The sequence below is a fragment of the Plutella xylostella genome, chromosome 19 (genome assembly GCF_932276165.1).
Source record: "Plutella xylostella chromosome 19, ilPluXylo3.1, whole genome shotgun sequence".
Taxonomy (NCBI): Eukaryota; Metazoa; Arthropoda; class Insecta; order Lepidoptera; family Plutellidae; genus Plutella; species Plutella xylostella.
Window position 1 is genome coordinate 3,261,868 of NC_063999.1, and position 12,286 is coordinate 3,274,153.

General features: G+C 39.0%; 1 protein-coding gene across 2 annotated transcripts in view; it reads right to left on the reverse strand.

Moving 5' to 3' along the window:
• LOC105383672 (receptor-type tyrosine-protein phosphatase kappa) overlaps window positions 1-11,499 on the reverse strand; it is a 128,468-nt gene extending 116,969 nt beyond the window's left edge. For both annotated transcript variants that reach the window (XM_048627876.1, XM_048627874.1), the window contains exon 1: window positions 11,331-11,499. The gene's annotated coding sequence lies outside the window, so the exon portion shown is untranslated. The remainder of the gene's footprint in view (window positions 1-11,330) is intronic.
• Between the last annotated feature and the right edge of the window lie 787 nt (window positions 11,500-12,286).

Here is a 12,286-nt window from a genome sequence, read left to right on the forward strand (position 1 = left end):
CTACACGGGCTAGGGTTGCCACGGAAATATTGCTAACCAAATATTACGAACATATTATAGATAAACTCGGGATCCAATAGGGATGTTTGGCGATATTATTTGAGAGAGGATAACTGTTATGAAATGTTGTATGGGTGTTGGAGGTTTTTTATAGTACGCTGTGTGTGATTAGGTATATATATTTACCTAAGTATTTATAAGTAAAACAGAAAGATGTATTAAATCATTTGCTTGCGAGTCACCTCTGACTACCCCTTCGGGGATAACAGTCGTGAGCATATTATTATGATGTACCTATGTATATTCAATTAGCATCAAATATGTCACCGCTCTGAAAAATGAACCCCTATAAAACACCCCTTGAATAAAAAGCATGTAAAGTTTTGCTGGAGCCATAGCGTTGCCTTTAGCGATAAATAATGTCGAGTATTATAACGGGCGTTACGGTCACCCGTGCATTAAATAAATGCATGTTCGCAGTTCTTGCACTATTCTCTCTATCATCCATGACTCATGCCTTATGTTGCTATCCTAAATCATTTTGTAACTAAACTTGTCGAAGCCTTATTCATGAGGCGGTCCACTGCGCTGTGTAAACGTTAGAAACTAATAAAACACATACAAATGTTTAATACCGGTTAACTTAACTAATAATCAATCGACGAGTGGTAAAATTATTCAGGATCGCAGTAAGGTAGTGTAAGTGTGATTGCTGCTACATTCTGACGGCCGACTGGTGTAGTGGTTAGTGACCCTGACTCCTATGCCGAAGGTCCCGGGTTCGATTCCCGGCTGGGGCAGATATTTGTTTAAACACAGATATTTGTACTCGGATTTTGGGTGTAGATATTTATAGTTAATATGTATCTATCTATGCGGGTTCGAATCCCGGCGCTGACATGTACCAACGAGTTCTTTTAACTTAAGTACAATGTATACCATCGCTCTTACGGTGAAGGAAAACATCGTGAGGAAATCTGCATATCTAGATTTAGCACATCTAAATATGTGAACCCACCAACCCGCAGTGGAGCAGCGTGGTGGGAAATGGTCCAAGCTTAGGAAGGCAGTTTAGACCTTGGGGATATGCACAAAGGTTCCACTCGAGAGAACCAGGTGCAGGTACTTACACCCCCACAGAGAATAGAATAGAATAGAGAATAGAATAGACTCGACATAAGTGAAGGATATACATATAGGGTGTACTTACATGGAGGAATCTTATGAACACCCCAATTCCTATTAACTTGACACAGGTAGCACTGAGCAACTTTCACTATGGAACCAATCGAAAATAAACGGCATTTTACTAAATTTTATTTAAGATGGTAATTAATTAACTCTTACATGTGTTCCATGTTAAAAAACGGCTCTCTTTTTCAACTTTCTATAACCTCTAGGTACCTAGTAACAAATTAAGTTTGTACCAATAGTTTTAGTTTTTTTTTATACATACAATATTAAACAATTTCCTCCATAAATCTTCTAACAAATCTTCAACCTTGGCCTTTGCAAAGTAAATAATCTGGAGCGACGTCCCTTGAAGGGCCACTCCAGTCCTTCAGAGGTTCTTTTCAGTAAGTAACCGTAATACACCTTTATATATCTTATATCGAGAGAGGCGTGACGAGATTTCTTTATAAGATGTGTTATTGCGAACTAGCAGGGTAAAGGTACCACTTGGCGGGCGACGACTGGAGTGTGCAGCAAAAGAACGTGTCGCGACATCATCGTCACTCACTTGGCCGCAAGTTTGCTATTTTATAGATTGGCTTTAAACACAAGGAAATGACAAATTTGCCTTCCAAATAACTAGCAAAATATGAAATTTACATGACGCTCGATTACACGTGTATAGAAATACATAGAACTCAGCCGGGTCTGAACCATTTCGTTAGCACTGTGCACGACATGGAGATTGGCAATCATGGACTTATATTATTATTTATTGTATAAGCATTGTACCTAAATTGTGTTGTTATGTATTTTTTCTTGTGTATTTTGAAGGCGGAGAAATTATTTCTTTCTTTAAGTAATGACGATGCGTCATGTCTTGTGCTACAACCACAAGTCGTTGGCACAGCCAATTGGCACCTTTACTGGGAACTAGGTGGGTAAAGCTGCCTTGGGAAAACCATTTTAGTTCGGGATATAGGACCCTTATCGGCTGTAAGGATTTTAACTTCGGCACGTGTTGAGTAAGCGATTTCAAACGATTTTCTATTCTTTTCTACTAGTAGAAGATCCAGTTTTCGTGACGATATCGTATTTTGGCGGTTTTGTACAAAAATAAACATATCAATTTGATATATTTTCATACATATGTTTTCTCCTTACTTTTGTGTCGAATGTATTTTTGCTATTTCTTGGTCTAGTGAATTTAAACTTCGAAGGCAGATTTATTATACTCGCATGCACTAATTTCCGCATGTTGGCATGCCAGTAGAAAGTGGTGTTGCAATTTTCCCCTAAAAGCTGTTCAAAGTATATTGGGTGGTGCAAAAGAATATAAAGGTCACATGGCGGTGATGAACGTAGCTCAAAATTCAAGGCAACTTTTGGAAAATCACGAAATCAAGTTTGACTCCCCATAGGTATAGATGAAGTCACAGGGAACCAACAACTAAATAGAAGCAACATTTTATTTCGCGAAGTTTTAAGTCGTAGAGCTAAAGTTGATATAAGAAATACACTTCAAATCCCCATTTTCAGCCTAACTATACATTATAACGGCCTGTATACTTACACACATTTAAAAAATCTACGAATAAAACCATCGACCGGTGGTAGCTCAGTCGGTTAAGCGCCCGCTTCTCAATCAAGAGATGCGGGTTCGAATCCCGGCGCTGACATGTACCAATGAGTTCTTTTAACTTAAGTACAATGTATACCATCGCTCTTAGGGTGAAGGAAAACATCGTGAGGAATCCTGCATATCTAGATTTAGCACATCTAGATATGTGAACCCACCAACCCGCAGTGGACCAGCGTGGTGGGAAATGGTCCAAGCTTAGGAAGGCAGTTTAGACCTTGGGGATATGCACAAAGGTTCCACTCGAGAGAGCCAGGTGCAGGTACTTACACCCCCACAGAGAATAGAATAGAACCATCGACTAAGGCAAGTCACCATGACACGCCACTGAAGACGAGAGCACTTCCAGAGGAAATGGCTTTTTGTGGAGTAATAAAGTTGAGCACATTCTTTCAGCAAACAACGATAAATCAGAGAGAGACTTAATTGCGACAACACGGCAGCGACAAACAATCTTAACTATCTCAACTCCGAGTGAACTTCAGGTGCTGACACTACTGGCGGCTTCGGGAATTAAAACGAGGTACAGACAGCTACGCAGATAACTGACCCCACCTGATTTAGAATAGAATACTCTTTATTTTGCACCATTAAAATATTACAAACTTACAACTTATAAATAAAATAGTACAATATTAGATTTAGTATTTTAATAGCTCGACACAATGAGATCCAGTTACATACAAAGGATCTACGCCTCGACTCTAGCATAGCAGTACCTAAGCGAAGCGCCTTACATTACCCAGCCCTGCATCCTGCATCTATCCAACATAATAAAAATAAAATTTCTATGTGATTAATAATTTATAAACATTTTGATGTTCCTTAGAAAATCTTAAGTACTTAACTATGTTTGAATGAATCATACATATTCCATGAAATATAGCTATATTTGAATATCAATAATTGACTACAGAATTCATGCTACTGTTTACAATTGTCTGTTTATCCAGCTCAGAACTTTTCTCATAAGCACCTACAGCGGATTCCAAGCTGAATGCAACATCAAAATTGTCAGCTCGAATTTGATCCTTAAGATAGATGGGAAAGGGTGCAGAGTTAAGGCTCAGATTCTCTACAGTGCAGTGCAAAACAAGCTTAGGCAGCGTTCCCACTACGCCGGACCGGCAGATCTGCCGCGCCGGTAAATCTGCCGGAAGAGCTAGTGGCTGTACAATTTATATGAAGCTATTCACATTATCCCGGGTCCGGCATTTTTGCCGAGCCCGGCATTTCTACCGAACGTTTTGTCACTACGAATTGCCGGTAGAACGACCGGGCCCGGAGTAATGTGAACGAGTTTGTGCCGGTATCTGTCCCCCGCTCGCCCCGCTCGTGCTCCCCTCGCCCCTGGATGTAAAATGAAAAGCATGGAAAATCTTTCCCGTAAAATAGGGTGTACCCAATGTTTTCTTTTATTTTGCCTTCTATTAAGATACCACCACAACACAACAATTTCGTCGTCCATTGTGCGCGCAGGTCCAAATTCAACTGAGGACTGTCTGAATTTCTTCCGGGATCCGATGTAATGTGAACACTCTGTCCGGTGTCCGGTTTTCGGCAGATCTGCCGGTCCGGCGTAGTGGGAACGCTGCCTTATTCGTATAGAAGGGTTACTCTATACTGACGAAAGACGAACGAACGAGAGCTGACGTGCAATCGGCACGTTAAATACAACGAGATAGAGTCGTGGCTCGCGCAGCAGCCCTCCGCAACTTAGTTTTTCGTTATATAGAGTGACCTTTCAGTGGCGTGTAAATTGCCAAACAACGAGAGGCAGGACGGCGGCTGGACGTGCGGTGTCTCACTTTTTGCATAATTCAACGGCATCCCCACTGTGGGACCTAATTTACTAGACGAAGCTGTTGGCCTAGATTCTAGATTGGTATAGATCGGTAATTACACTACACGTAATAATGATTGTGTATCGGCAAAAGAGATATGAATGCGACCCAAAAAAATAAATGTTTTAAGACTCAGGGGTGGATGACAGATGAATCATAATATTTTATTGATACATACATGCAAACAATCTGTATAAGTATTTAAGCGTTTTACATATTATCAGAGGATCATATTAATTATTTTAATCAAATTACAGATTCAATTTTAAACTCTTCTTCCTGGCACTCATCCCTACTGCTTTTAATTGAAAATGGATTATCCAAATCATATTAACTTCAAGCGTGGAAAGGTCACGATATAACGATCTTACTAATTGTTGCAAGAATTTAATAAAACTATTAGGTTCCTTAGAAATTAAAGTACTGTTATTTAGATACGGTTGAGGAAGTTTACTAAAAATATTAAATCGAAACTATAACGCTAAACAAAAACTTTATGAGAACGATAATTCTCCTTCTACGTAGTGCAACGAGGCTTCCACTTAAAGTATTGTTGTTCTTGCTGTAACATTACAAAAGTATATACTAAACTATTCAATCTCTTTTAATCACAACTACAGTACCTGAGTCCTCCCTCATTATTTTGTTATTACCTAGAGCGTAGCTTGATTAACCTAGTTTAAACCTAATTTCAGTTAAAGCACCAATCTGTGGAAGCTCATAATTAGCTTATATGGAACAGTAGATAGCTAGTACCAGTCGAATATACGACGATTTATGGAAAACTAGCTGTTCCCGCGAGCTTCGCTTCGCCTTAAAAAGTTTTCCCGTTGGAATTCCGGGATAAAAAGTAGCCAATGTTCTTTCTCAGGATCTAGACCATATGTATACCAAATTTCATTCAAATCCGTTCAGTAGTTTTGGCGTGAAAGAGTAACAGACAGACAGACACAGTTTCTTTCGCATTTATAATATTAGTTAATATTAATATTAATATTAGTTAGATATTATATATAGATAGGAGGATGATTAAATGATTAGTATACCTATTTACCTATTCTGGTGATTGTATCTACCTATATTTAACAGTTAAATTGTATTGCTTAACTTTACGTGTTGATAACTTTATGTAAGTAAGTACCTAATTAAGTTAGTTATTTAGATACTGCTTTCCTTACCTATGATAAAATAAATACCTACTTTCTAAGTGTGTGCTTAAGATGTCCGTAGGGTGGCGTCGAAAGGGTTTACCTAGTTTGGTTTTCGATGTGTATTGTGCTAGGTTAACATTTATGCTCACACTATTATAGTTGTACCTACTTTAAAATTGACGTTGTATACCTACTACCGATGTTTGTAAATGAATAAAGATATTTCTATTCTTTCTATTCTATTCTATTATACTTACGTTTTTGTACATTGTTAAACATCACCAGTCTGTTTCGGAATTTTAATAAGGTACAAAAATGTACAAATATTTCTGGAGGTGACTGTACGAGTACTTATAAAATGCTCGTTAGTGAAGTAGTGCTGGACTGACTGCTTGGTTTACAAAGTTATTGTTTTTTAGGAGAAGTTATAGGTATTACCACAGAATAATAACTAGATTACAAAAACGAGGCTACAGACTACTGTAATAGTTTAAAATTGAACTGTTAAATACTGTATAACTTATTCTGTATAGTCGATTATATGATGAATCTGGATCTGTCCGTACTCTATCTTGATATTCTTGATGTTATAGAAGAAACGAGTTTTATTTAGTACACCAAGCATACATCAAGAAATCAGCGTTTTTTTTACGACGCACCGTTGCAAAGGCTCTCAAAGAAGAAAGCTCTTTCATTTAATGTGTCTGTAAAATCAAAAATCGAGATACGTTTCAAGGCGAGCCCGACTCACAGATAAATTTCATGTTTACTGAGATTACAGCCGGCTGTTCCATTTTATAGTTCATTTCGAGTTATAAAGACGATAGTATACTGTTGTTAGCTTGGGGCACAAGTTCATTTATTTCATCATCTGTAAGGTTTAGTGGTTACGAAGCCAAACAAGGTTTCATTTTCATATTTAAAAGTTTTCCTGTGGAAAACCGGTGTATGAAAATTAATATGTTACTCAGGGTAAACGTAGCTTGGTGATGGTGATATCCGCACTGTAGTTTTTGAGTTTATTCATTATAAACAAACTTACACACAAAAATACAAATCTGATCTCTCTATAATATTAAGTGTTAACTGTACCTATATATTTGGGACTAGTTTTAAACGTATTATCATTATAAAAGACGCTCATATCTTGCATGTAGAGTTTGTAGAGCATATTGGTATAAGAACATTTGAAAAAAAGTATACTATACCCTTATTATTAAAATTATTACATTAAAATCTGTTAAACTTACCCATTTTGGTAAGCTTACAGATTCTATTAACAGGATAACTCTACAAGGCCTATTACAGTTTGAGTTTCACAGCTATGTAATGTACTGATTTATCATTACCGTATAATATAATCATACACAGATACTTGTATACATTATAGCTTAATCCTATCCTAAGGCAAATAGATACATGAAACACTTTAGCAGGTTACCACTATAAGTAATCTAGGTACGGTCAGCTGCATAAGTGGCTATTCACTTTTGTTTCTTGTCAAACTATAGCTACATAACAAACTGACAATGGCTCCAAGACCTTGACACCAAACGCCAGCATCGGAAAGCTCGCCCAAAGCCCACCTACGACTACACATACAACTCAAGTGGCCAGCTCTTCTGCTTCACCTGCCGAAGAGTATTCAAAACAAAATTCGGGTTCGCCAGCCACTGCCGAGCACACGCCCGGAACTAGCTCGGTGTCGCCGTCGACGGATACGTCGTGGAGGACATCATCATCATCACATTACAAACTCACAATATTATTTGCAGTTTGTGAGTTTGACAAGGTACAAAAGTGTACAGCTACTTATGCAGCTGACTGTACGTCTAGTTATGTCACCTTAGATTTAACAATGTACGAACAAGATGGAGTTTTAGTGCAAAAAACACTATCATTTAGTTCTTATTTTGAATTACTTTACGTTAAACATAAAACGGTTTAACAGTAAACAAAATGCGGACAGCTCTTTGATTGGTTTTTGTTTAATAAAAAAGCTCAACTGACTATTTTGACATTTACCATAATTCACTTGACCGATTCAACAAGACCGCGACTGCCTGTGTCGTGGTCGAATGTGGTCGAAACATAGAACAACGCGGACTCGGTCAAAATCACAAGAGCGACAAGAGTCAATTATATTTTTTCACTATATAACAACGCAGCCTCTGCGTGTTTTTCACTATTCATAGAAACAATATACTTATATTTTTGAGGAAAAGAGGTTCATAGCTCGTAAAATCATCGCTCTTTCATCATCATAAGGGCTACGATGTTCAAAAACTCCAAATCACACGCAGAAAATCGTATCAAATTATGTTTTAGTTCCTTTACAAATAGCAAGATCGTAAACCCGTTTAAAAGCCGGAACGGAAGCGCCTGGGCGGCGGCGTGCGGCAATATCCGGACGTGCCCCGGCGCCCGGCCCGGTGCAGGGGGGTCACTCTATACTATAATAATAATAAATATGTAGGGACATCTCAAACACGGCCATCCGACCCCAAGCTAGGCAGAGCCTGTGTTATGGGTATCGGACAGCTGATATATCTACACAAATACATAGATAGATACATATTAAATATAAATATCAACACTCAAGACCCGAGTACATATATTTGTCTTTAAACAAATCTGCCCCAGCCGGGAATCGAACCCAGGACCTTCGGCTTAGCAGTCAGGGTCACTAACCACTACACCAGTGGGCCGTCTAACTGACGAAAAAGGAACGAACGAGAGCTGACCAGCAATCGACACGTTTAATACAACTAGAATCGTGAATCGCGCAGCAGCGCCCCGAAACTTCGTTTTTCGGCATGTAGAGTGACCCCCTTTGGCCCGGATTGCCCGGGATGCCCACGTGCCCAGTGTGGGTGATGTCCACACGCGAGCAATGAAAAAGTTCCACTTAGGTTCTAAATTTTTACACCAAATGATCCCATTTTTTAAAACATGAAATTTAGAATTTAGCCAAAATAACATTGTATTTTCGTTTTAGTTGGTTATATTCTGATGCGCTATTATAGCACGCTAGATTGTACTGAGGCGTAATGTAACAAACTGTAAGCTATATTGCAGGTGCTTCCGAGTGAGAAGTGATATTTTAATATTTCGATATTTGTAATATCGCATACCAAACACCGACACACGATGCATATTCTCGTAGTATCGCTCTTTACCTTTTCCATGGCATCATAAAACATTTTAAAACGGAGCGAATCTCGTTGAAAAGTGTCGAAATGGTGAATAATAAATATATTTTTAATGGAATTTTGACCGAACTGTCAAGCAGCGAATCACTTGACCGATCAACCAGACCGCAACCGTCTGTGATGTGGTCGAAAATATTTTTGTGGCGTCGTACTAATGAACAAACAATAATGAGAATGAATATAAAATTCATAAGAGATTAACGTTTGCATTGAAAATGTTCAACAAATAAACATAATTATGAATTGAATACAAAGAAACAATAATTAGAGTTAAGTTTTTGGTTTTGAAAATCATGGTAAGTAATGGAAATAAGTCCCTATAAATTAACTCAACAAAAAAATTCAAATAAACCTACTTTGGTTTTTCACATGACATCACCATAAGAATATGGGGGTTTTTTCTCGATTAAATTACTCGTAGAATCCACTCTTAAAGTTTGTCGGGTTCGAAAAACAACACATAGTATAATACTCCTAAGCATTCTCGGCGATACGGCTCGCCACCTATCTCGTGAGTACGAATGTACAGCGAAAAGTGGTTGACTCGCTCGCGAGTCACCTCTGACTACCTCTTCGGGGATTACAGTCGTGAGCAAATGTATGTATGTATGCATTCTCGAGATAAAAGGTCTTGACTTGACAGACAGACGGACAACAAAGTTAACACCCTGTATAAGGCTTTTCTAGTACGGAACCCTAAAGCCGTATGCAATCATAATATACTAATGCATACGGTAGTTTTTGCGGTCCCAACCTCTTTGCTTATCCCCTATAGAGAGCCCTTCGCTGCCTCTGACTGGTGATAAGGGATCGACTTGAGATAGGTTCGAGATCGCCCCGCAAGCAGATGCTTGAGGTTGCGTGTGTTGCTGCGGGTGGGTAGTGACGGAGAGTAATCACCGGACTTTAACAAATGTAGGGTGTGGCGGACGTATGCCGCTAGTATTATATAGGTGTCAGTATGTATAAGTTTTGTCAGTACATAGAGGTTTGAATTATAGTGACTATTCTATTACACTCACGTGCAAAAAAACAGTTCCACTTACAAAATTCCAACACTAAATGGCCTAATTTTTTTATACATTTAATAGGAAATTTAAACAACATGTTTACGTTTCTAGTTTGGTAATATTCTGGCGAGCTTTTAAATGTATTTCAATATTGCATACGGCATCGTTATGCTAGCCTTTTGCGGTTCGGAAAAACTTTGTGCTTTTCTGACTGGAACTTTTTCTTTGCCCGTGAGTGAATATACTGTAGACTTTCATTATATAAAACAACCTGACTAAATTCACATGTCGTATAGCTTAGCTAAGGCGTTCCTATTAAGGATAACATTAAATACAGATTTTACACCTTATCTTGGAAATCTGATGTCCAATACAAGACGAACTTCCTTAGATTCCCTAAACATAAAGTATAATCAAAGACTGTAGAGTATTATTGTGAAACCTCAGAATATTTACTGTAACCATTTATTCGTGGAAAAGCTATCTGATCTACACATTAGATTATTGGAAACATTATCAACAACAAGTCAACAACTGTTATCATTTATCATCAAACTATGCTTTTCTTTGGTACACCACAAATAACAGATACTTAGATATAATGTCCCTCCGGATGGCATTTACACTCCAATAATAAAAGCACAAAGAAGAAACGAATGTTTAGTTGACAGTTGTTTACAAGCAGCTATCGCCATCTTTCGACGAGAAAAGAATTTCTTCTCTTTTTTGATTTTAAAATTATTCTGTAGATCACGTACTACGAGTAGCATACTTACTCTTTATCTAATCTGAGTCATATTTGCATACATTCTGATCTAATCTGAGTCATATTATCCATATCCTCTGAGTTTATAAAGCTTTTCATCAAATTTTCATAAGTCTAGCAGTCATTTGCGGCATACGGTTTTACATTTAAAGCTATGAATAATGTCGGAAAGCGCAGGTTTGAAATTTTCCGCCCGAATGGCTAATTATCAACGGGCCCCAATCACGTCGGTGCTAAAACTAATATAGCAGTGTGTCTGAGCCTTGACACGGATCTCGGGACGCTTGTTTTCGTTCTCGGGCTGAATATTAATCATCAAGCGGGAGCACAACAGTTCACCGGGAATCGCCCCATCATGAATTCAACCGCTATTTTTAACTCGACCTTTAATTTCTGTCGCGAAAGGTCTTCAAGATCCGTCTGTCATTACTGTCGCCATGTCACAGAGATACGGCGCCAAGGTTGAGTGTTTTCTTTCTAAAATGGCCGTTAATAGTTGTGGAAAGTGGTAATGATGAGTAGAGGCGGTACTCACGGGTCGCGGGGTCCGGGGCCGGGGTTCGAACTGAGTCACAGAAACTGGGATGTACACTTCACTACGAGTAGATGTGCAGCTCGGTCGTGTGTCGTGTATAATTAGACGCGCTGGCGGGCGCGGGGCGGCGGCGGCGGCGGGGCGAGCACTGCCGGGCGGCGACTCGGCGGCGCCGCCCGCCCCGCGCCCCCGCGCCGCCGCCGCCCGCCCGCCTTATCACTACACAACTAAATTTATTTAATGGATAATCGGCCGACGATGGAAGTCGCATTGAAATCGCCAGCTTTTACGAGCCGAGTGTTAATGACTTAAGTTACTTGGGGGCATATTTTCAGCTATCTCCGCCGGTTTCCTTCCTGCCGTGTCGCGAATGGGGAAATATGGGAGATATTTCAGCGGTTTAGGTTCGAGAGCAGCGGCTGATAAAGGAGACATTTTCCGGTTGTCTGACGGCGTGACGTCACGAGCCGCTGGTCGGTATAAATAGCGCGTTGATTTATGCGCTGTCGGAATTTTTGTTTCGTTTCGGCTTTTGTTATTTATGTTGTTTTAATCAGACTGCAGCTAAATGCTACAATAATGTGCATCTGAAAATTTCGTCATCATAGTTTGTGTATTTGTAGACGAATCAGAAACACATTTACGTACCTAGTTAGTTCAAATTAACTTGTTTCAGCAAACATTTTTGATAACTTCGTGGGTATTAATCCCATTTAGAGGTTATATAACGTTTATTAATCTTTGTTTATGACACGAGAGTCACCTTTCATTTCAGGTAGAAATAATTAGTTACCGACGTCGGGTTTCCACTTCCTGAATCTTTCTTGGTTGGTTGGCTCCTTGGCTATAACATTATACTGAGCTTTAAGCTTCGTTCCGCCAACGACCACGCTAGTTTTAGAGAAATACCATTAAAACTTCACAAATTCACCCCGACCTCTTAGGAAAATATAGAG